The sequence below is a fragment of the Schistocerca piceifrons genome, chromosome X (assembly GCF_021461385.2).
Source record: "Schistocerca piceifrons isolate TAMUIC-IGC-003096 chromosome X, iqSchPice1.1, whole genome shotgun sequence".
Classification (NCBI taxonomy): Eukaryota; Metazoa; Arthropoda; class Insecta; order Orthoptera; family Acrididae; genus Schistocerca; species Schistocerca piceifrons.
Window position 1 is genome coordinate 386,635,325 of NC_060149.1, and position 24,039 is coordinate 386,659,363.

A 24,039-nucleotide genomic window follows, 5' to 3' on the forward strand; every position below is an offset into this window, starting at 1 on the left:
TGCCAGTTTTCTACAGCGTTGGTGGTATGCTGGTGCCGTGTGTAACAGCCCCAAAGACTGATGGGGGTTTCGTCATTTTCCAACCATCTTTGATCTACCTACAAAACTGTCGAAAAACTGAGAAAGCTTGGCGAAATATGATGCTTGTGAATGTATCTGGAGCCAGCTATCGCAGATATTTTCAGATCGAAGGAACTCCAGGGGCCGGCCGGAGTGGCCGAGCGGTTCTAGGCGCTACAGTCTGGAACCGCGCGACCGCTACGATCGCAGGTTCGAATCCTGCCTCGGGCATGGATGTGTGTGATGTCCTTAGGTTGGTTAGGTTTAAGTAGTTCTAAGTTCTAGGGACTGATGACCTCATCAGTTAAGTCCCATAGTGCTCAGAGCCATTTGAACCATTTTTGAACTCCAGGGCAGCACACAGGCGAATTTGCAGCCTTACTTCTCCATTTTCTCTGTATTCGCAAGTAAGTCCCAAATCTTGCACTTTCCTCTATAGAGATTTCTTCATGTGGAAATGGCAGCCGTGCACTGCAGACGATGGAAGCACAATTTTTATTGGAGAAATCGCAGATGATTTGAAATCAACGGTGGTATTTTTTTGAATCCCATTCTGGTATATTATCGATAACATTTTGGAAACGACGTATGTATGTCTCTCTTCTTCTGTTTGGTAAGAAAGCAAAGGCTACCGGAAAGATATTTGTTTCATACTTTGAACTTTCAAAGTCTGTAAGAATAGTGTATATCTGAGAAAATCGCTTGCTACAGCATTTGAAGGTCGCAGCCACAAAAGTCTTGTTTACTCTTTGGAGCCTGTCTTACTGCTTTTTCACTAAAAATTATGATCCTGTCCCTAATTAAGTCGTCACTTAAAAGAAAACTGCCACCGTCATTCATAGTTAGTACCCCTGCTTGAAGGTCAACTTCTTGTCCTTTTTCTGGTTCTTTCTGATTTCCGTGTGAATTGGTCCGGTGGTTGTGTAATGTGCTCTTCATTGCTTGCTGTTCTAGAATTTCCGTAAAAAAATCATCTTGTCGATTGTGCAAGTCATCTGACACATCGGCATATATTTTAGAAATCGAAGTCTCTTCCTCTCGTGATCTCTTTTTCGCCTGATTCAGTATTTCGTACTACTAAGAAAGGAGCATCCGCTGCTCCACATTGATGCTCGTTTGAATTAAGCACCGTACACTCTTTGGTGTTAAGCATTCCACACCAAAACATTGATCTATGTTTTGAACAGCGACAAATCACAGTCCCGTGTGCAATGGTTCGCTTTATTGTAGATGAGTAATCTCCATTTGGCCACATGGCTTACTGTGGATCGTCGTTGAAACTTCCATGTTGTACCTGTAAACACATTAGCGCACAAGGCGCACGAACAAAACATTAAGAAAATTAGAGTGGAATACACAGTGAATGTCGAAGTAGCCAGGCACTGGGGTGGAGTGAAGGTAAACCGTGTCTAAGGGGGAGCGTATCTGAGTGACGAGAACACTCGGCGAGCAGGTAAGCCGTGCCCAGGTGCAGGTAGCTTCCAGGATTGTAGTTGCGGATTTCACAAATTTCTCATTGCGTGGAAATTTCACTGGGTGCAATTTTCATATGTCCATACGGAATCTGCCAATATAAGATCAACTGTAGTAGTTAACTGTGGGGGAAAGTCACGCACCACAACATCTACATCTACATCCATACTCCGCAAGCCACCTGACGGTGTGTGGCGGAGGGTACTTTGAGTACCGCTATCGGTTCTCCCTTCTATTCCAGTCTCGTATTGTTCGTGGAAAGAAGGATTGTCGGTATGCTTCTGTGTGGGCTCTAATCTCTCTGATTTTATCCTCATGGTCTCATCGCGAAATATACGTAGGAGGGAGCAATATACTGCTTGACTCCTCGGTGAAGGTATGTTCTCGAAACTTCAACAAAAGCCCGTACCGAGCTACTGAGCGTCTCTCGTGCAGTCTTCCACTGGAGTTTATCTGTCATCACCGTAACGCTTTCGCGATTACTAAATGATCCTGTAACGAAGCGCGCTGCTCTCCGTTGGATCTTCTCTATCTCTTCTACCAACCCTATCTGGTACGGATCCCATACTGCTGAGCAATATTCAAGCAGTGGGCGAGTGAGCGTACTTTAACCTACTTCCTTTGTTTTCGGATTGCATTTCCTTTTATATGATCATTCCATTTTAAATCACTCCTAATGCGTACTCCCAGATAATTTATGGTATTAACTGCTTCCAGTTTCTGACCTGCTATATTGTAGCTAAATGATAAAGGATGTTTCTTTCTATGCATTCGCAGCACATTACACTTTTCTACATTGGGATTCAATTGCCATTGCCTGCACCATGCGTCAATTCGTTGCAGATCCTCCTGTATTTCGGTACAATTTTCCATTGTTACAACCTCTCGATATACCACAGCATCATCCGCAAAAAGCCTCAGTGAACTTCCGATTTTATCCACAAGGTTATTTATGTATATTGTAAATAGCAACGGTACTACGACACTCCCCTGCGGCACACCTGAAATCACTCTTACTTCGGAAGACTTCTCTCTATTGCGAATGATATAATGCTTTCTGTTATCTAGGAGCTCTTCAATCCAATCACACAATTGGTCTGATATTCCATATGCTCTTACTTTGTTCATTAAACGACTGTGGGGAACCGTATCGAACGCCTTGCGGAAGTCAAGAAACACGGCATCCACCTGGGAACCTGTGTCTATGGCCCTCTGAGTCTCGTGGACGAATAGCGCGAGCTGGGTTTCACACGATCGTGTTTTTCGAAACCCATGCTGATTCCTACAGAGTAGATTTCTAGTCTCCAGAAAAGTCATTATACTCGAACATAATACGTGTTCCAAAATTTTACAACTGATCGACGTTAGAGATATAGGACTACAGTTCTGCACATCTGTTCGACGACCCTTCTTGAAAACGGGGATTACCTGTGCCCTTTTCCAATCCTTTGGAACGCCACGCTCTTCAAGAGCCTGTCAATGAACTAACTTGGGGATAGGATTCGTGGTGAAGGAAGTGACGTTTCTAGTAGTACGTCGCAGGAAGCGACGGACAGGCTGGCGTATTTTACATCTGGAACTCCCTGTCCTGAGTTCCTTTACCTGAAGTTTCCCGGGGTCCATAGAAATGTCAATACATTCCACCTCCGTACAAGTGTCATAAGCTTCTTTCTTCATGGGTGGACTACATTTCCTGAGCATTCTTTCTCTGCATCTCAGTCTGGCGTGAAGATAACTGAAACTGACTAAGTGGTGTTATTTTCTTTCGTTTGCTAAGTGATCAATGTTTAGCACAGCTGAAAAGTTAATAACTTATTGTTGCTGTAGGTCGTTGTTATAAGTGGTTTTCTTGCCAAACCATATTCTTAGGATTGTTGTTGTGGTCTTCAGTCCTGGGACTGGTTTGATGCAGCTCTCCATGCTACTCTATCCTGTGCAAGCTTCTTCATCTCCCAGTACCTACTGCAGCCTACGTCCTTCTGAATCTGCTTAGTGTATTCATCTCTTGGTCTCCCTCTACGATTTTTACCCTCCACGCTGCCCTCCAGTACTAAATTGGTGATCCCTCGATGTCTCAGAACATGTCCTACCAACCGATCCCTTCTTCTAGTCAAGTTGTGCCACAAGCTCCTCGTCTCCCCAATTCTATTCAGTACCTCCTCATTAGTTATGTGATCTACCCATCTAATCTTCAGTATTCTTCTATAGCACCACATTTCGAAAGCTTCTATTCTCTTCTTGTCTAAACTATTTATCGTTCACGTTTCACTTCCATACATGGCTACACTCCATACAAATACTTTCAGAAACGACTTCCTGACATTTAAAGCCATACTCGATGTTAACACATTTTTCTTCTTCCTTGCCATTGCCAGTCTACATTTTATATCTTCTCTACTTCGACCATCATCAGTTATTTTGCTCCCCAAATAGCAAAACTCCTTTACTACTTTAAGTGTCTCATTTCCTAATCTAATTCCCTCAGCATCACCCGACTTAATTCGACTACATTCCATTATCCTCGTTTTGCTTTTGTTGATGTTCATCTTATACCCTCCTTTCAAGACACTGTCCATTTCGTTCAACTGCTCTTCCAAGTCCTTTGCTGTCTCTTAGGACAAGACGACAAAAACAATTTTTTTAAGTCCTAATCTCGGGGGAAAAGAAGATTACAGTGAGCTGGACAGCTGTAAGAGGACGGTGTGAACATTCTAGCTTCCAGCAACAATAGGCCGGCCGAAGTGGCCGTGCGGTTAAAGGCGCTGCAGTCTGGAACCGCAAGACCGCTACGGTCGCAGGTTCGAATCCTGCCTCGGGCATGGATGTTTGTGATGTCCTTAGGTTAGTTAGGTTTAACTAGTTCTAAGTTCTAGGGGACTAATGACCTCAGCAGTTGAGTCCCATAGTGCTCAGAGCCATTTGAACCATTTGAGCAACAATAATATTAACATCAGAAAATACATCCGAAACATAAATTCTCACGTTAGCCGAACTCCCCATATTTCCGTGCGATCATGACAACGCGTAGCGGTGTCAATGCAGCGAATGACATTTTTGTGGGAAGTGCGCAGGGTGCTGGCTGGACGGCCGGCGGCGGTACTGGCTGCCGTCCCTCCGGGGGCAGATGTGCGCCCCCTCCCTCCCCTCCCCCACTACCCCCACGCCTCGGCACTACCCCCACGCTGCTCCTCCCTCCTCCCCCTCCCCCTCCCCCTCCCCCCCCTTCACAGCCCGCACGCGACTCCCCCCACCATCGACACCCCGACGGGGCGTGCGCGAGTCGGCAGCGAGAGCGGGAGCGCGCGCTGCCAGAGAGAGAGCGTATCAATCGATAATTGGGTTGTGTGTGCGGATTGTGGGCGGCAGGCGGTAGCAGCGGCAGCGGCAGTCTGGTGGTGGCGGCCGAGCCGAACCGACGAGCTGCGACCCGCGGCATGACCATCGCTGCTCCTGACGTGAGTACACGCAGCCCGGCGCCTGCCGCCTGCCGCGCTCGCCGTGGCTAATGCTGCTGCGATGCGCACGCTGCCGCTATACGCCTGTAGCTGAATCCATAACCATGTCGCACTTCATTTCTGTCATATTTCGGCAATTGCGATTCGCGTAAGAATTTGAGGCTGGCTTTTGATAATGTGACTGTTTTGCTCGCCTGTCTTTGGCGGCAATCGACAGCTGACAGTCAGTGTTAGGCAGCAGATGCCAGTAACTGGAAATGCACTATGACACACACCTGACACACGCTTAACTATTAGACCGCTCCGGCCCGCAGACTGTGCGATGAGATGTTCTGACGCGCCCACGAATTGTGCCAATTACGGCTATTGCTCGGAATCAGCCAAAATCAGAAATAAAGCAATATTGTGACAAAATTTCGAAATAAAAAAAAAGACTGGGGCTGCAGTGAGATACCTGAAGCGCTTAAGAATTGTCAGATACGGCTGCTGCTCAAAACAAGACAAATTCAGTTTAATATGCAAAGATGAAATAAAAAACAGCCTCGTGAAAAAAATTTAAAATCCAAACAGAGTAATATATTGTATCCGCGATGGGTGTGAGGGAAATGGGAAATTGTATGTTCAAGGAACAAAACAATGTTTAGAGTTGAGCGTTTAGTACACCGCACTTTATGGAATCTTCCATTAACTGGGATGTCCAACTCAAATATTTGGATTCATTTAGAAAATATAAATTACAAGCAGGTTGTGGAAGGAGTGCTGCTTTCGAGTCTTACAGAGCCCGGCGCAGTATCTTCGGTGAAGTCCTCTATACTCAATACATCTTAGGGCACAGTTGTAGGACATTATACTGTATCTCATTTGTAATCACAGTAATTTTTCTACATTTTTGTTATTGTTATTATTATTACTGTTGTTCTTGTTGATGATGATGTTATTGCATCAAGATGAAAATGATCATTAATTTTTTAAGAATTCTTTGACTACTGTGTTTTGTGTGAAATGTGTTTACAAAACCTTTCATAGGCTGCTAGATAATAAGCTATATAAACTGATAGCTTCAATAACTGTAAAAATAAAATTCTGCTCAAGGTATGACACAAGCATGGCAAATTAGAAAATACACGCTGGCAGTCGGTGGTTTAAGCTGAAAGTATTTTAAGAAGGATTGGGTCTCAACAATTGGAAAGCCGGTTCTTCGGAAGTGTTGGTGTTGACGGAAGTGAAGTCGTCTGTTATGTGCTGATCATTTACTGGAGAGGCTGTTACAAGTAGCAATACCTGTGGGCAGGCGCCACGTTTGTTTACTGGCGATGCGGCGCCGGCAGCGCTTCGCAGCGCCTCACCAACTCATAGACAGTGTGCACCGTTGCTAGCACGCCAAGCACGCGTTTCCAGCCTTCCGCGGCTTTCAATGCACGCATGCAGAAGATTTAATACTCACGAAAGTCTTAGTGTTACTGAATACATTTTTTTAAAATGTATCCACGTAAGAATACTGTCCGAAACATTGTTCGTTCCACACATATACGACGGTGTATGGGCCATTTTACACTGTTGCCAGTTGACTAACAGACAACAACAAACTAAGGAGGCGAATCTAAAGACAATACCAGGTCTACGTAAGAGGCAGCGATTATGTCGGCAATTTAATAATGAGTTCAGTCTAAATTTCAAATGTTTTTATTTTTTAGTTTTCGGTCGTTTGTCATCATCAGATTGATTAAAATGAAAAAAAAAGTTATTGTTACGATATGTTGCAGTTTTATATTTTTTCAGATTCTAACAGTAAATATTGTTAAGTTTTGACAGATATGTTGCTAGCTGAAGGGCAAAACTAGTTATGTGTGAAGTATAAAGAAATAAAAATATTTGCGATCTACCCTGAAACACTAATAACAGTAAGAAAAAATAATTTTATAAACAGCAAATGCTTTTCTAAAACACAATACACGCTTTACACCACTCGAAATATTAATACCCCTCACTGTCAACGTAAAATAAAATAACGTTTTGCCAGGTGGATCCCACATCTTTTACGAAGTTCCTCTTGGAATTTATTATGTTATGTAAAGTATCGCAGAAATGTACCACTTACTAATACAATGACTTATGCTTTTACATTAAGTGAAACATTAATGTGTGATCAATTCATCCTTAACTTATTTGTGTTTTTTTGTAAACATCGAATATGAATATAGCTGAAACTTTCCTGGCAGATTAATACTGTGTGCCGGACCGAGACTCGAACTCGGGACCGTTGCCTTTCGCGGGCAAGTGCTCTTCCCCGCACTTCCCCGCGAAAGGCAAAGGTCCCGAGTTAGAGTCTCGGTTCGGCACACAGTTTTAATTTGCCAAGAAAGTTTCACATCAGCGCACATTCCGCTACAGAGTGAAAATCTTATTCTATGAATATAGCTGTTAGGAAGTCTTTTCTAAAAGCATTTATGTGGAGTGTAGCCTTACATAGAAGTGAAACGTGGGCGATAAACAGCGCAGACAGGAAAAGAATATAAACTTTCTAAATGTAGCGCTAACAGAAAGGCTACCTACAGTTGTAGCATTTGTAGACTTAATAAAGTTGACAGGAATATACTCTTTGAAATTCTGAAGGAAGCAGAGATAAAATACAAGGAGCTAAAGGTTATCAGCAACTTGTGCGGAAATGAAGCTGCAGTGGAAGAGTTGAAGGGCATAAAAAGGAAGCAGTGGTTGAGAAGGGATTGAGGCAGGTTGGAGCCAACCTCCGAAGTTGTTCGACGCATACGTTGAGCAAGCAGCAGAGGTAACCGACTAGAGATCCAGAACTGAGATTAAAGTTCAGACAGAAGAAATTAAAGCGTTGAGGTTAGTCGATGAGATTGCAACTGTCAGCTTAGAGACGCTAAAGAACTTGAAAGATCAGTTGAACGAAATGAATAATGTCTTGAAAATAGGACGTTATGGGAATATCAAGGAGACAAAGGGGAACGGAATGTAGTCGAATTAAATCGGGCGATGTTAAGGGAATTAGATTAGCAAATGAAACAGTATAATTAGTAGATGAGTTTTGCTATTTCTGTAATAAAATAATTGACGATGGTTGAAGCAGAGGGAGTGTAAAATGCAGCGTGATAATAGTAAGAAAAGTGTGTCGGCAAAATGTAAGTACGGAAGGTATTTCTCTAGGGTGTAGTTTTTTACGAAAGTGAAACGTGCGCAGTAAACAGTTCAGGCAAGAAAAGTCTAGAAATGTGCTGCTACAGAAGGCTGCAGAAGAATAGACGAGTATATTCCGTAATTAACGAAGAAGGGTTGAGTTGAACTGGAGAGAAAAAAAGATTCATGGCACAGCTTGACTAAACGAAGGGGTTGGTGGGTATAGGAATTGTTTATTTGCTAATGGGATTTCATTTATATATTGTAAAGGGAGCGAAGCCTAGAATATAGTAATAATTTTCAAATGAATACAGGCTGCAGTAGTTATATAGAGATGATGAAAGTAGCGCGGGATTGACTAGCGTGGAGAGTTGCATCAAGACCGTTTTCACATAGAAGAGTACAATAACGATGGATTTTTTAAGGAGGGGTTTCTATCATTCAGTCCTCTGTTAATAAAAAAAGTAATATTCACCTAAACAGTTTTTTGACTGATGGGTATAAAGCAAACTTGACGCTGAATCAACCGTTCTATTGCTTTGAGGTAGATGATACCTGAGATCTCGATTAATTGACACATTGTCACACGGTTCCACATTTCTTGCGTATTCACTTGATGCTGGACACTTCAAGTTTAGCTGATTCCATGGTGCAGCTGCTGTCCAATCAGCGGAAATACTGACCATGCTTGATTCGTACAGTACAGCACTTTCAAAATGAGAATAATAACTGAACAGGTGGAGAATATCTGTGTCATCTGTTCTCAGAAAGCTATCGCAAGAAAATTTAGCAGCGAGTTTGAACGAAATAAAAATCGTTATACTAGTCAACAACTGAATTTCGTAGCACTGTTGTCCGTATAGCTGATGAACGCTGTATCAAATCATCATCGGATTGTCTCTCAGGCTAGGGAAGTACGCAGCATTTAACTGCATCAAATTCAGGATGCTTCATTCTTGCAGAAAAATTTTCCCCCGACAATACATTTCAGTTGATCCATTTTCTAAATTTCTATAATAATTTCGTTTGGCAACGTCTCATTAATTACGTCGATGTTGGTTTCATATTCCCTTATGTTACAGGAATGCATTGCAGTCAACACTGTCGCTAACATCATCTATACACGATGCTTTAGGGATGAGTAGGCGACAATGAAAAAATGCAAATAAACATACGAGCGAGTGCTGAAAAGTAATGCCTCCGCATTTTTTATGTGAATACCCACAAATATTTTTAAATAAAACAAACGTAATTGATATTCTACGTATTTATTCTTCTTGTCTACGTATTTACTTCTCAACATAATCACTCTGGCGACGAATACATTGCTCCCAATGTGAGACCAGTTTGTTGATATCATCACGTTAGAACGGTTGACTTTGTTGACTGAGCCAAAACCTCACCTCCGCTTGCTCCGCTTCATCACTATTAAAGTGAAGTCCTCGAAGGTGTTCTTTAAGTTTTGGAAACGATGAAAGTTGTATGGGCCAAGTCGGGACTGTATGGAGGATGGTCGATGACTGTGAAACCAAGCCGTCGGATTATTGCAGATATCGCAGTGCTCCTGTGTGGTCTGGCTTTGTCACGCTGCAGGAAAGGATGCTTCATATGTGGACGAACTCTTCGAATCCGAAACTTGATTGCAGAATGCTGTTTTTCATGCACTGACATAGTTTCGTTATACACCGCCATGTTACACGCTACAATTCGGGGTCCTCTAGCGGCGGAGGGCTTCAAATACGCAGGCATGAAGAATAAACGTTTAGAATGTTAATAAAGTTTGTCTTATTTCAAAAGCTTTAAGAGTTTTCATACAAAAATTAGGCGGCTTTACTTTTCAGCATGCCCTCGTAGGCCCGGGAACAAATGGTTTGGTAATACGATGTAATGCAACTGACGAGAACACCTTATAATAGATTTCCCGTAGGATCAAAACTGCAGATATGCACTTTAGCACGATCACATTACAACAAATGTTCCACAAGGCCACAGTTCCTGTGAAGGCAGACTTTAGCACGTCCCCTCATCGATGCCCGTGCACATTCAGAATTCTCAGGCGTCTTCCGAATAAACTGATAACCATCCACGATGCGTTTTCGGAGTTCATCACACTATCAACAGTGATGGAATACATCAAACCTTTTAAATACACCCACACAAAAAAATCCAAAGGATAGAAGTCGGGGGATTCCATGGTATTGGCGAGCCAAGCCCGATACACATGTTGTCGAAGATTGGTGCAACGTATTCCCGAACACCCACATGCAAGTGTTCCGGTGCACCAACACGCATATACTGAGAAAGCATCCTTTCACCATACGGGACTTCAAAGAGACGTTAGCAGCGTTCTAGCATTGGCATGTCCGTACTTGTGCATATGTCGGATTGAAGAAACTATTGGCTTCCAGACCTGCTCTTATTGGGATTATGTGCTTGTTTTACGGTTCCCTGGTCACCCCTTTGTACATATAAGTCAAACACCCAGCATATTTGAGATATTCCCCGATCTTTGATTTTTTTTTTAAATTATTGAGCCGACTAGAAATTAATTTCTCGTAAGAACGCCATTATTGGGCTGCAAACCTAATAGACGAAAGCCATATCTTCTAAATAACACAGGCTTCTGGATACAATGACAAATTCTTTCTTTCAGCATACTGCAGCACTAAGACTACTCGGTATGACATCATGGACAAAAGTACTGGAAAAGAAAAGAAAAGCTGTTTACTGAAACGAGATATTTTATAAAACTTATTTTAGGGTTGAAATTGCTCTGACTAATGGTAATGCGCCAACGGCCTTGCCGCAGTAACACCAGTTCGCGTCAGCTCACCGAAGTGAAGCGCTGTCGGGTTGGGCTAGCACTTGGCTGGGTGACTATGCGGTCTGTCGAGCGCTGTTGGCAAGCGGGGTGCACTCAGCCGCCGTGAGGCAAACTGAGGAGCTACTTGATTGGGGAGTAGCGGCTCTGGTCTCGGAAACTGACATACGGCCGGGAGAGCGGTGTGCTAACAACATGCCCCTCCATATCCGCATCTAGCGACGCTTATGAGCTGAGGACGACACGGCGGCCGGTCAGTACCGTTGGGCCTTCATGGCCTGTTCGGGAGGAGGAGAATAATAATGCAGAAAAATACCACACAACACGTGATAGTCTAAAAGACTTTTATATCTTTATTTCAGTATTTAAAATTCAACTACTTAAATTGAAGATCGCTACTGATAAACTTACAATCCATTTGTTTAAGTTCTCTTTATTGTTAACGTACGTCTAAATTAAACTCAAGTGGTATCCACGTTATGAGTTGCTGTTGATTCAAGAGTGTGAAGCGAAACCTGAGGCAGAGTTTTAAAAGGCTGAAAACTAGCTTGTAAACCGCTATCACAGAGACTGGAAACTGACAAAAACCACCTCTGAAAGTTTGCAAGCATGGGCGTGGCAAGCCTAGTCAGTCTTGTCAACCGGAAATTCAAAAGTGTTGCAGATTTTCCAAATGAAAAGACCATAGGCATACCCAAACGCAGGGCTAACAGACTAAACACAACAAACAAAGCTTTTGTAGTAGTACAGACCGACGTTTTTCCGAAAGTGTTTTTGCCACGTCCGTACACATCAATTCTTACCATCATCCTGTGCCTACAGTGTTATTCACTAGATCGGACACCGTTCGTTAAGTACATATCCCGTCGAATAAAAGTGCCACCTAGAGCGTTTGTATCTTTTGAAATGTTTCTCTCCTTTTACCAACAGTGTCATTGAACATCACTATAAAGAAACATTTTAAAGTGGAGAAGAACTGTCATGGACTATAAATACGAGTGTTGACATAGCAGCTGTACTTTACCTAGGGCCGGTATACTTTTAGATGTCGCTCTGACAGTTTTTGATCATATGTGCTACCTACTAAGCAAAAAATGTATCTAGATCTGCAGATCGAGGCTACACCACCCCCAGTCTGTTTTGTTGGAGACAGTGTTTAACGCTTTCCTGCCCGACGGGACTGAAGCCGCGCCACTTTCCACAGCCAAAAAACAGCATAGAATTTAATTCATGAGCTTGCAGTCTGTCTAGACTTTTTTAACGCTCTTCTGTAGCACGGGAAATTCTTTGGCTTTGATAGTTCAATATCTCTTTTACATACAGGGCAGGAAACGACGACAGACTGTCGTGCCGCAGCGTCGTTCATTTTGTAATAAGAAAGTATGGGCCCTGTTGACGAGAAAGTCATTATTGCGACTGTACTGATGTTTATAATCTGGTTTCGTATTGCTTTAGTTAATGTAAACTGATATTACTAAAGCTGTAAGTAAATAACTATCTGATAGGATGGATATATCCTGACGGGCTCAGGAGTTTTACTTGTGCTTCATACATAAATTAAAACCAATACATACATATATTGCAATGCATAAAGGGCGTTGGAGTGTGGATTGGGGAGGCGTGATCTTGCAATGTAATCTTTATTTTAAAATTACCGCTTTTTCAAACCGCGTCTATTGCCAACGTGGCGTCGTGCGCGAGGGGAGTACGACGCGATGAGCCAGCGTTGGCGACAATATTGGCACCAATGTGCGGACTGATCCTGAAAGGAATGTGGTTCTTCTGAAGTCGTGGAAAGTCCAGGTAGCACTGTCCCCGTGTGAGGGCTACCCTGAGGTTCGACGCAGAGAGAGAACATTTGCTCATACGACATCAGCTTTGGACTACCGACGTCGTCGTGCTTCCTTGGAACCGCGGAAATTGTAGTTATTACTGCGGTAAACATTTTTTAAAGCTTGTTTTAAGTAATGTTTCGTAGGAGAGAGGAACAGATAGTGTGCACAATAAGATAATCCCTTCGGTATTTACGTTTTGCTTTTCTACATTTACGTAATAGATACAGTATCAGAGAATTGACCAGTTTGAGATAAAATTGTATAAGAGAAAATTTGTAGAGCCTCAAAGTGGGTTTCCAAAAGTCTAAGAAAGTGACGAAAAATACAGCTGGTAAATAAGTATCACCATTTATTAATTTGAGGGGAAACACTTACTTTTCATTAGTTTTGAAAACGATGAAATCAACAGAATCACATTACACAAAGGACAAAAAGTTTGACACGTGTACTGGTTATGTTTGTTATTAATTTTGTCAATATGGACGTCCACATTGTTGAATAGAAACTGGATAAAGGAATTGTCTTTAGAGTTTGTATGGCTTTTGCATACTGGATACTTCAAACTGTATCATTGTAAGGTTAGTTCAAAAGCTGACACTATATCTAAAAGATCTCTTCATCCATATTTTTATGTACATTTTATCAACACTTGGTTGTGAATTAGAGACAAAGGATCTCGGTCTTGCAGCTTTCGAACAGCCTTTCTTTGGACGAATGATAATTCTAAGAAGACTCTGGACGTCACTTTCAACCTAATCCAAGAGCGCGTATCAAGGAAGATATGTCTCCATTTCATAAACTCGCTTTGTAATGTCCTCCAGAATTACAGTTTCAACCATTCAGTTCGTTTCTCTTGTTGGTCTTTGATTCTGGCCTCATAAGACCTTTCAAATAAGACGGAATATCCTGTGTTTCGAAAACATCATGATTTTCTTGCGCACATTTATTTTTCTAACGAATGAGGAATTTAATAGAACTTTTAGAACAGGAATTTTTGTTTCGACCCGATGTTTGGGTCCACTATAATTCTTCGTATTGTCTCAAGAGTGCGAACTGTCATTCATTTTCATTCGCTTCCAAATGCTCACAAATCAAATTCACCCTGGCAGATACCTCATCAACGTTAGGTCGTCCAAAGCTACTGTGAATTTCAGTATCAGTTTGAAACGCCTTTTCGCACAATCACCATGGCATCTACCTACAGTAACAGAATCTTTAATATGTCCTACTCGATATTTTACTCGAGTTTCGCAAACGTTATATCGTTTTGCCACCATTTATATTATCGATTTTGAAGATGTCTTTGTAATGTCGTGAAGAATATTTTTTTTTTAAAAATCTGGTTCTTCATCTACATCTACATGGATACTCTGCAAATCACACTCAAGTGCCTGGCAGAGGAAGTGTGATTTACACGTAATCCGTGATGCGTCTTCCCTACAGAATAAATAGTTTGTTTTAAGGTAAAATTTTCGAACTGAAGATCGATAAATGTGAGATTCATTTCCCACTGTATCCGTTCTAGCATAATGATCCTTCTTATAACATTTCCTGCACTTCTAATGAAAATCATAACGGTATAGTTTACCAAAACACGTTTACCACACTTTCTCGTCTTAATCCTCTCAATAAACGTTTGTATGCATTTTTCCTTCACCACGTCAGAGCCATCCCGTCCATAAACTTTCACAAGTTAAACATTCAGACGTTGCACAGATTTCCAACCACGGACGAAACTAAATAACGGTTAGCTGACGGATGATGCCTACTCAACTGCCAAATTAAGCAGTGGTCAATGAAAGATCCGGCAGAAAGTACATGTTTTCAACAGCGGAGCAATAAAAATCAGAGAATGATTGTACTGATAAATGAAACAACAAGAGTGAATGCTGGAAAAACCATTGAATGCAAAGTAAAAAATTGACTGTCATTAACCATGTGAGTTCCACAAAACTGATAAATGGTGGTATTCACTAAACAACAAGGCTTTTCGACAGTTTCCTTGACTTTTTGAAAACATATTTTAATGCTCTAGAACTTTTCTAGAATTTTTTTCCTCAAATTAGCGATTTCTCATACATTGCACGTTTTAAGCCAACGGAACAAGTGTTTATCGAAAGGTGTAAAGCTAGCAATTTCTGACGTTTCGTCAATGGTATGGAAGTAACAATGGTTCATGAAAGCTCATTATAGCTACTTTCACATTCAAAGGTGATGCTTGTTTGTAGTAATGAGAATGAAACTAAATGAATCCTGCTCTAACACAATTTTTAAGTTAATGGCTAAGGTTGGCAGGGACCGAAAACAGAACAAACGGAATTACATCTATCGACAAGTTGTGATCAGAAAAATGGGCTGAAACTGCCGAGAAAGTTTTTGCAAGCTGTAGTTGAAATCAGTCGATGTATGTGTCGGCAAAAGTCCGCCCATTACCAATCTTAGCGACCCAGAATTATTACAGGGTGCTTAATTTCATTTTACAACCATTAAAATTAATGAGCACCACATTTGAAAATAAACGTACCTATGCTGTGCTTTCCTGATACCTTACAGTTTCGTCTGTCATTCCCATCATAGCGCTAAGAGAGAAGGCGCTGTGGCTAACGCACTAGATTCGCACTGGGGAGACCCGAGTTCAACAACAGAGCCAGCCATCGAGATTTGGGTTTTCCGTGCTTTCCCTGTTCACTCTAGGCGAATGCCGAGATAATTCCCTGCAAAGGCCACGCCCCTTCCTTCGCTTCCTGTAACAAAAAATCCAGTAATAAGAAATCGGGGCAAAGCTCCGTCTCTAATGACCTTAGCTATCGAAGGTACATAAAACATTGAACTTACTTGCTTACTTCTACCATAGCATACGATCGATGGGCCTACGATGTGGAAGCCGTGCATGTGTTTTCGGGATTGAGCAATATGAAAATTCTTTTCAGTGTACTAGTCTCCTCTTCGTGACGGACACTGTGCAGCTTTCCCCGTTCACTAACTGATTATTTGTTAAAATTTAAATATTTTTTACGAAGATCTTAATGCCTCGATAGTTTTACATAAGGACACTAAAGTATGATGACTAGTTAGTTTTATTTGTAACAACCGTCTTCAGATCATCATTATATAAAATGCAGGTTGAATACAAACAGGATGTACCAGTAATAATCGTCATGAAGTGACATGCATTTGTGTGGAAAACGACATGAATTAGAAATTTGATGCTAACAGTAACAACAAAACGGAGCCTGGACTGTACACTCAAGTCGAACAAATTAATTGTACCATTACAAATCACATTGTATGAAATGCAAGAACAGCGAAAAAACTTCGTACAATTGCAAGTTAATGATTGATGTGATCTGCACTGGTACAACCAGTCTGTCTGGTGTACAGCCAGATGCAGTTTTGTTATTACTGTTAGCACCAAATTTCTTATTGATGTTGCTTTGGGCACAAATGCATGTCACTGCGTGATGATTAATACTAATAAATCCAGCTGGTGTACAAGCTGCATTTAATGTGATCATGGTCTGCAGATGGGTGTTATTTACATCCTGAACTAGCTAGTCATCTTATTTTTTTTTCTTTTGTAAATGCAGTCTACACATTAAAAATTCTCTACAATTTTTTAAAAAATTTGACAAATTTCCTAAGTATAGCTTTCTGGATTCATGATAATGTGAGCTATACTTATCATTTGAAATTATACCACTTGCTGGGAAGACATTTGATGGCTCTCTTATATATTATATATATAGTCTTCTATTACACTTTGTTCGTTGGAACAGGAACCCCACCCCCGCAGAAATGAAATTCTGGCTGTGCCTATGCTATCCGCCGGATGGTTACTAGCCAATAAGTTATTAGCCTACTCATCAGTAACAGAGTAACATGCGCGCAAAGCTTGGTCGAGCCTAGAAAATCTGATAAATTAGTTTCCCTACAGAATGAATCTTGTTTGATCGCGCTAAGGAATCAAATTCCCACATGCTCCACTAATAATAGTTTACCTATAGTTATACACAGGGTGAACTCAAGAAAACAAGCAAAAACCATATTTATATTTATATTTTTTAAATGTATTTCACCTTACAAGTTTACGCTCATCAAATCCTCTCCACGCATTTTTTGGAAGTTATCTTTACGCGTATAGTTACATTGTGAATAGAAAATTCTATTTCAGTAATGTGAAATAATAATAATAATATTAATATGTTCTAAAATAGAAAAAATACCAACGCAATGCGCAAACGGAGAGTTCTCTTTTAAGACTACATACGACGAATGATTGATTCCAAATTATTGAAATACATCTTTAACTCGACACCGTAAACAAATATATCCCGATACATGGGTGTTAAAAAAGGCATGCAGTCCGAAGACCCACAAAAGCGAAATATGTTGTACCGACTTTCCCGAACGGCAGACGATCAAGTGGTGCCAAATGATCAAATAAAAAACATGCTGGACATTTTGAATTGAAGAAAAACGTCTAACGTATAAGAATAAACAATAAATGAAAACAGGCTGAGTAACATATCATTTGTTAGCCGCTTATGCCTGCTGGCCGTTCGGTATCGTAGTTGCCTGTGCCAGTATCCGGCTAGAAGGGGAAGGGGGTTTACTTCAGGCTGGAGCCGATGGCACTTCCCCAATCCTTCTAAATGGGTCTTCTGGAGCCTGCATGGCGGATTTACATGGACACCATATTTCCCATTGGCGGCTGTTACAGAAAGGGTTCTTGATGTCCCTCAGGGCAACGCATTACAGGAACGCTGTATGTGGGAGCAGTGGTATGGCCAAAGGCAACCACTACTTTTTGCTGCTGATTTGTGATTGATGTTTTAAAGAATTTAGTGGAGCGGTGGGTTGGTGTCCCCTCTGGGACGATACTGGTGTCTTAATGGTGTGTATCACAAAACAGAATCGTGAGTTTTCGTGATCAACCAAGTAAATTATAAGGGGATAACGCCTATTCATCATCATCATCATCATCATCATCGATTTCGCACAAGTATATGGTATACGCTCGGTCTGACCAGAAATGAACGTGGGAGCTCCAGAAACAGTACAGAGTGGTAATCCGGGGGTTATTGTTTCGATCAACTTTCCTGAAACTTCTCATTTTCAATTTTTAGGTTACTCACTGCAAATAAACCGAAATAACGCTCAGTATATTGTATTTATTAATATTTCTATGAAATCCATGAAAAAAAGAGGCACAGGAAAGCCTGGGGTTGCAAATCAATTTCCAGGAGACGATTAGAAAGCGTACACCATAACTTCGTATCTGAAATTAGGTACATTTATTATTTGACAGTTGATTTCCTTGTGGTGGGACGATATCCACCGTAAAAACAAGGACAGCGGAAATTTTTACGTCATCTTGCACACGTGATAAACGCCGCATTGCTACAGTTACATGGTGCTCTAAAATTTCTATAGAAAAAACTTGGGTTGCATTCGTGAAATGTTTTACCTCATTGCACAGGTTGGCAGTAAAATACGCGTAACGCATCATTTCACTAAATATTGGCGACAATAGCTGGTGATGTACAATGGAATGTACTTTGACGCAGTCTTCTCTGGATGTGATTTCTTTTCTCTGTCAGTGCGAAAACAGATACCTGACGATAAAGAGAGACATCGCAGGGTTGTGTTAGCTGCCGAAGGCTGCTCGAACGCCCAAATGAAACTAACGGAGCACGAACTCTTTTACGCTTTTATTACCATCCCGTTTTGAAATGTTATTTGCAGAGTTCTCATGGACTCTGAAGTACAATCCTTTCTCAAACATTTATTTGCAATCCCATGTTTTTCTTTGCCTTTCCTTTCCGCGCCTTTTACGAAAGTATTAACAAAAGCAGTATATTTATCATTATTTCGATTTATTTGTAGTGTGAGTAACGTAAAAACTGAAAATAAAAATTAGTTTCAGGATAGTGACCAGAACCCACCACCCTTGAATTATCAGTCTGTACTCTCTCCGCTGCGCCAACTTCTGCCTGGAAACAACCTTAAAATAAATGGGTCATGCCTAACCCGGCCCGCGCCTAAACGCTTGGTCATCTGGGTCTCCCACTTTTCTCACTTTAATTTCTAGTCAAGCGGTGCATATACCATAAATTTGGAGGAAATCGGTGATGACCAGTAGGCTCGGGCCCCTTGTTAGTGCAATACGGAAAACAGAAATCGAAGGGCGGTTTCCACTTAGATATTTTCCAGTTGCGCTCTGCGAGTGTTCAGGCGTCATCAGTGTGCATTTGAACGGTACGCAAGGGGCTAGCTGAAAGTAGTGGTTACAGCAAAAGTGACGGACAGGTTTATTCGATACTAATAAACTTCATTTGCATCCCTGGAAATCATAAAGCGATGTTTCTTGAATGACCTTTTCCATACTTACATTAACCTATGTTCCCGTTCGGTTGGTACGATAATTATCAACGGCAGTTGCTAGCAGCCAGTTGAAAGAGATTTATTCAACTGTTAGCGGCAAATCTTTCCACTTCAGTGGTCGTATGTATGATTCTTATCTGAATGTAGTCTGGTAACAATAGGGTTTTTAATTTCTGACTGTTGAGTTGTGAAATTTAACCCTGTCTTGTTAATCAAAGCGAGACTGGCGACCATTATGTTATCTGATTGGATACTGTTCAAAAACGGTTCAAACGGCTCTGAGCACTATGGGACTTAACTACTGAGGTCATCAGTCCCCTAGAACTTAGAACTACTTAAACCTAACTAACCTAAGGACATCACACACATCCATGCCCGAGGCAGGATTCGAACCTGCGACCGTAGCGGTCACGCGGTTCCAAACCGACGCGCTTAGAACCGCACGGCCACACCGGCCGGCCCTTGGATACTGTGGCACAGTAAACAATTAATCAGAGTCCGCCAAAAATCTTTCTGATTAAATCCGCGAAGCAGTACATCATGCCATTGGTCTCATCTGCTGCCAGTTGCCAAGAGCACGTGCATTCAAACTGCGGCCGCGGGTTTAACTTCACGCGACGCCATGGAAGCTTCGAGGCCGGACGAGAGGAACGTTTCACCTGTCATAATGGTTGTACGTTTTTCGTGATCCTTAGATGGCCGGATAACGAAACAAATAATATTAGTGCCTACTAATACACTAAATCTTCTACTACTGCTACCACTACTATTACTACTACCAGTACTAATACTCAAAATAACAGATACAGTGGATACAGTTATAGTAACACAAATAATACCTAAATGTTAGTCTTACTAACATTGCCATCAGTTCATTACTCACGAATCCCATGTTTATGGGAGATGAAAGTAAATATATCATTACAAAAATGGCTCTGAGCACTATGGGACTGAACATCTGTGGTCATCAGTCCCCTAGAACTTAGAAGTACTTAAACCTAACTAACCTAAGGACATCACATACATCCATGCCCGAGGTAGGATTCGAACCTGCGACCGCAGCAGTCGCGCGATTCCGGACTGAGCGCCTAGAACCGCTAGACCACCGCGGCCGGCTATATCATTACAGAAAGCACGGTAACAGTAAGGAAGAATGAAGAACAATTTTGGAAACTTGATAAAAATTTTCTCCAGGCAGCCACTATAAAAGTATTTATTTAAAACTTAATTAGTTTTGAAGGTTCAACTCTCTTTTTTTCGAATCAAGTAATTTATAGCAATACCACGATTTAAAAAAAATTCTTTTTTAAAAGAACACTTAGCAGCTAGCAGTACGGCAATAACAGCCTTTCAAAACACGCCGCTAACGGCAATCAAGTAATTTATAGCAATACAGTTTAAAAAGTTTAAAGAACATTAATAAACTGGCTACAAAAGTAAATACAGAATTTTGTTAATAAAGTACGGTAAGGTAGTGAAGCCACCAACGCCACCATTAAAAAAAAATGTCTCAGCAAACACACGATTAACGGCAATAAAGTAATGGAGGAATTTAAAAAAAGTTTTTAAACAAAAGTGTCCTGGAATATCATTAGAACATAACAGATATGACGGACCCGTGTAAGGCGGCCACAAATCACCGACTCAGGGATGCTCAGGCTTTGCAGAATACTGACCAATTTAAATACGCCCGTAAACACAATTGCCACTCTCAGGCTGGTCACTGCACTGACTTTTAGCCAGCGAAAACTAGTAATAAGATGGCTTAATTTGCTGTCAGAATTAGAGCTAACCTCGTGCAAGGAAACATTACACCACACAGTCCTGAATGAGCGACCACATGATCAACCAACAAAAAGCATGAATTTACTCATAACACGACAGAATAGCGAAACAAACTGCCAAAACTACACCTCCCATTGGGCAGTAACGAGAGGAGGAGGAAAGATCACTGTCTTCAATTACACCGGTGTCGGGGACAGGAAACCCAATCGCCGGAGGCCACAAGGCAGAAGAGACACTGGTTACGCAAACTTATTTCTTAATGATTAAACCTTCCACTAACTTAACTTGCAATTATGCTCGAACAGGCAGTACACGACCTCCGATGGCAAGGATCAACACATCCGACCGCGCACGCGTCGCCAGTGTACCCAACACGCCATGGTCACGCGACAACACGCTCTGTCACCGGAGTTCACATCTTCTCTGCAACGTTGACGCGTAGTGACCGCCCCTTCATGCTAGGTGTCTCCTTTTCAAACTCCAGTGTTGAAACGCAGGACTTAAAGAAGCTTGTTAACGTCCCACCAAGGTGAAATGAACAGCAACTACTGGTGGGGCGATTCTGTATACAACCAACCCGCGGGGAGCTCGTCCGTCAACTCGCCCGCTCGTTACACACAACCGACATACATCACGTCGCGACTCGGTACAACTGACCACGCCTGGTCCGCGCTGGCGAGCCACATCTACATCTACATCTACTTCTACATCCATACTCCGCAAGCCACCTGACGGTGTGTGGCGGAGGGAACCTTGAGTACCTGTATCGGTTCTCCCTTCTATTCCAGTCTCGTATTGTTCGTGGAAAGAAGGATTGTCGGTATGCCTCTGTGTGGCCTCTAATCTCTCTGATTTTATCCTCATGGTCTCTTCGCGAGATATACGTAGGAGGGAGCAATATTCTGCTTGACTCCTCGGTGAAAGTATGTTCTCGAAACTTCAACAAAAGCCCGTACCGAGCTACTGAGCGTCTCTCCTGCAGAGTCTTCCACTGGAGTTTATCTATCATCTCCGTAACGCTTTCGCGATTACTAAATGCTCCTGTAACGAAGCGCGCTGCTCTCCGATGGATCTTCTCTATCTCTTCTATCAACCCTATCTGGTACGGATCCCACACTGCTGAGCAATATTCAATCAGTGGGCGAACAAGCGTACTGTAACCTACTTCCTTTGTTTTCGGATTGCATTTCCTTAGGATTCTCCCAATGAATCTCAGTCTGGCATCTGCTTTACCGACGATCAACTTTATATGATCATTCCATTATAAATCACCCCTAATGCGTACTCCCAGATAATTTATGGAATTAACTGCTTCCAGTTGCTGACCTGCTATATTGTAGCTAAATGATAAGAAATCTTTCTTTCTATGTATTCACAGCACATTACACTTGTCTACATAGAGATTCAATTGCCATTGCCTGCACCATGCGTCAATTCGCTGCAGATCCTCCTGCAATGAGTACAATTTTCCATTGTTACAACGTCTCGATATACCACAGCATCATCCGCAAAAAGCTTCAGTGAACTTCCGACGTCATCCACAAGGTCATTTATGTATATTGTGAGTAGCAACGGTCCTACGGCACTCCCCTGCGGCACACCTGAAATCACTCTTACTGCGGAAGACTTCTCTCCATTGAGAATGACATGCTGCGTTCTGTTATCTAGGAACTCTTCAATCCAATCACACAATTGGTCTGATAGTCCATATGCTCTTACTTTGTTCATTAAACGACTGTGGGGAACTGTATCGAACGCCTTGCGGAAGTCAAGAAACACGTCATCTACCTGGGAACCCGTGTCTATGGCCCTCTGAGTCTCGTGGACGAATAGCGCGAGTTGGGTTTGACACGATCGTGTTTTTCGAAACCCATGCTGATTCCTACAGAGTAGATTTCAAGTGTCCAGATAAGTCATTATACTCGAACATAATACGTGTTCCAAAATTCTACAACACTGCCCTGCTGTGTCCACCAGACTCTCTGAGTGCACGCCCCTACTTCCGCGCCACAACACGAAGTTTCCACCGGTCAAAGATCTCACTTCCTCCATAGCAGTTTCCCGGGCGCAAAAAGGCAGATATCGATAGCAGAGAGAAAAGACAACCAAGCAGCCACTTAATGACAGACAACATATCAAACAAACATGTCAGGGAAAGAAAAGGAAAACCAATGCAATTTAAACACAAGGTGTAACACGAGTGGATACACGGCTCAATAGGTGACATTCGTTTGTATTGTCCTTACAAATGAAGAGAAAACATTGTAACTAGATCTCATAATTGATGATATAATTGGAAAAAAGATTTTCATGTAATACGAGTAGTATACGTCAACTGACTCATCCGACTTCTGTATATGCGTTACTTCTGCACGATGGTCAACTATAACCTCTGGTGTAACACAGTTCAAGAGAAAGACACAACTTCTGAATCCCTGTTCAAAGTAGAGAGCGGAAAATGAATTAACTGTTTCAATTCATTTCCATTGTCACCCTAACTTCCGTTGATAAAGGTGTAAGTTTTCATTGTGTGGTTATCTTCTTGCTAGAGTGAACTTAAAAACACAATGCTGTATGTTGGAAAACAATTTTCTTGTATTAAGGACAAGACTGATATTAAGTCACAGTCAGATCAGCCTGCTTTAGATTTGTGAAAATTACTTCACACGAGTTCTAAGTGATTCCTTCAAAGTAGACGTGAAAGAACTCTTTCGCCAAGCCTTTTCCAGGCTTGCAGTCTGTCGACAACGATCTCAGCGCTCACGGTATTTCAAATCTGTATTTTCCGGTGTTACTACGAACACTACTGTATTCAGTCAAGAGTGTTGTGATGGGATATTATCTTGACAAGTTATTCCAGTACTTAGTATACAAGTCTAGCACGGAGCGAGGCGCCGCAAGCACTAAATTCGATTTCTGGAGGAGGGGGGCTCAAATCCCTGTCCTGACATCCAGGTTTGAATTTCATATCGTTTCCCTAAAACACTTAATGCAGGCATGTTTCCTTTGAGTAAGCTATTGTTGATTTCCTCTGCCATCACCGAGCGAGATGGCGCAGTGGTTAGCACACTGGACTCGCATTCGGGAG

General features: G+C 41.8%; 1 protein-coding gene across 1 annotated transcript in view; it reads left to right on the forward strand.

Moving 5' to 3' along the window:
* Window positions 1-4,889: 4,889 nt before the first annotated feature.
* The window catches only part of LOC124722373, a 222,256-nt gene continuing 203,106 nt past the window's right edge, over window positions 4,890-24,039 (forward strand). The window contains exon 1 of the mRNA XM_047247548.1: window positions 4,890-4,988. The gene's annotated coding sequence lies outside the window, so the exon portion shown is untranslated. The remainder of the gene's footprint in view (window positions 4,989-24,039) is intronic.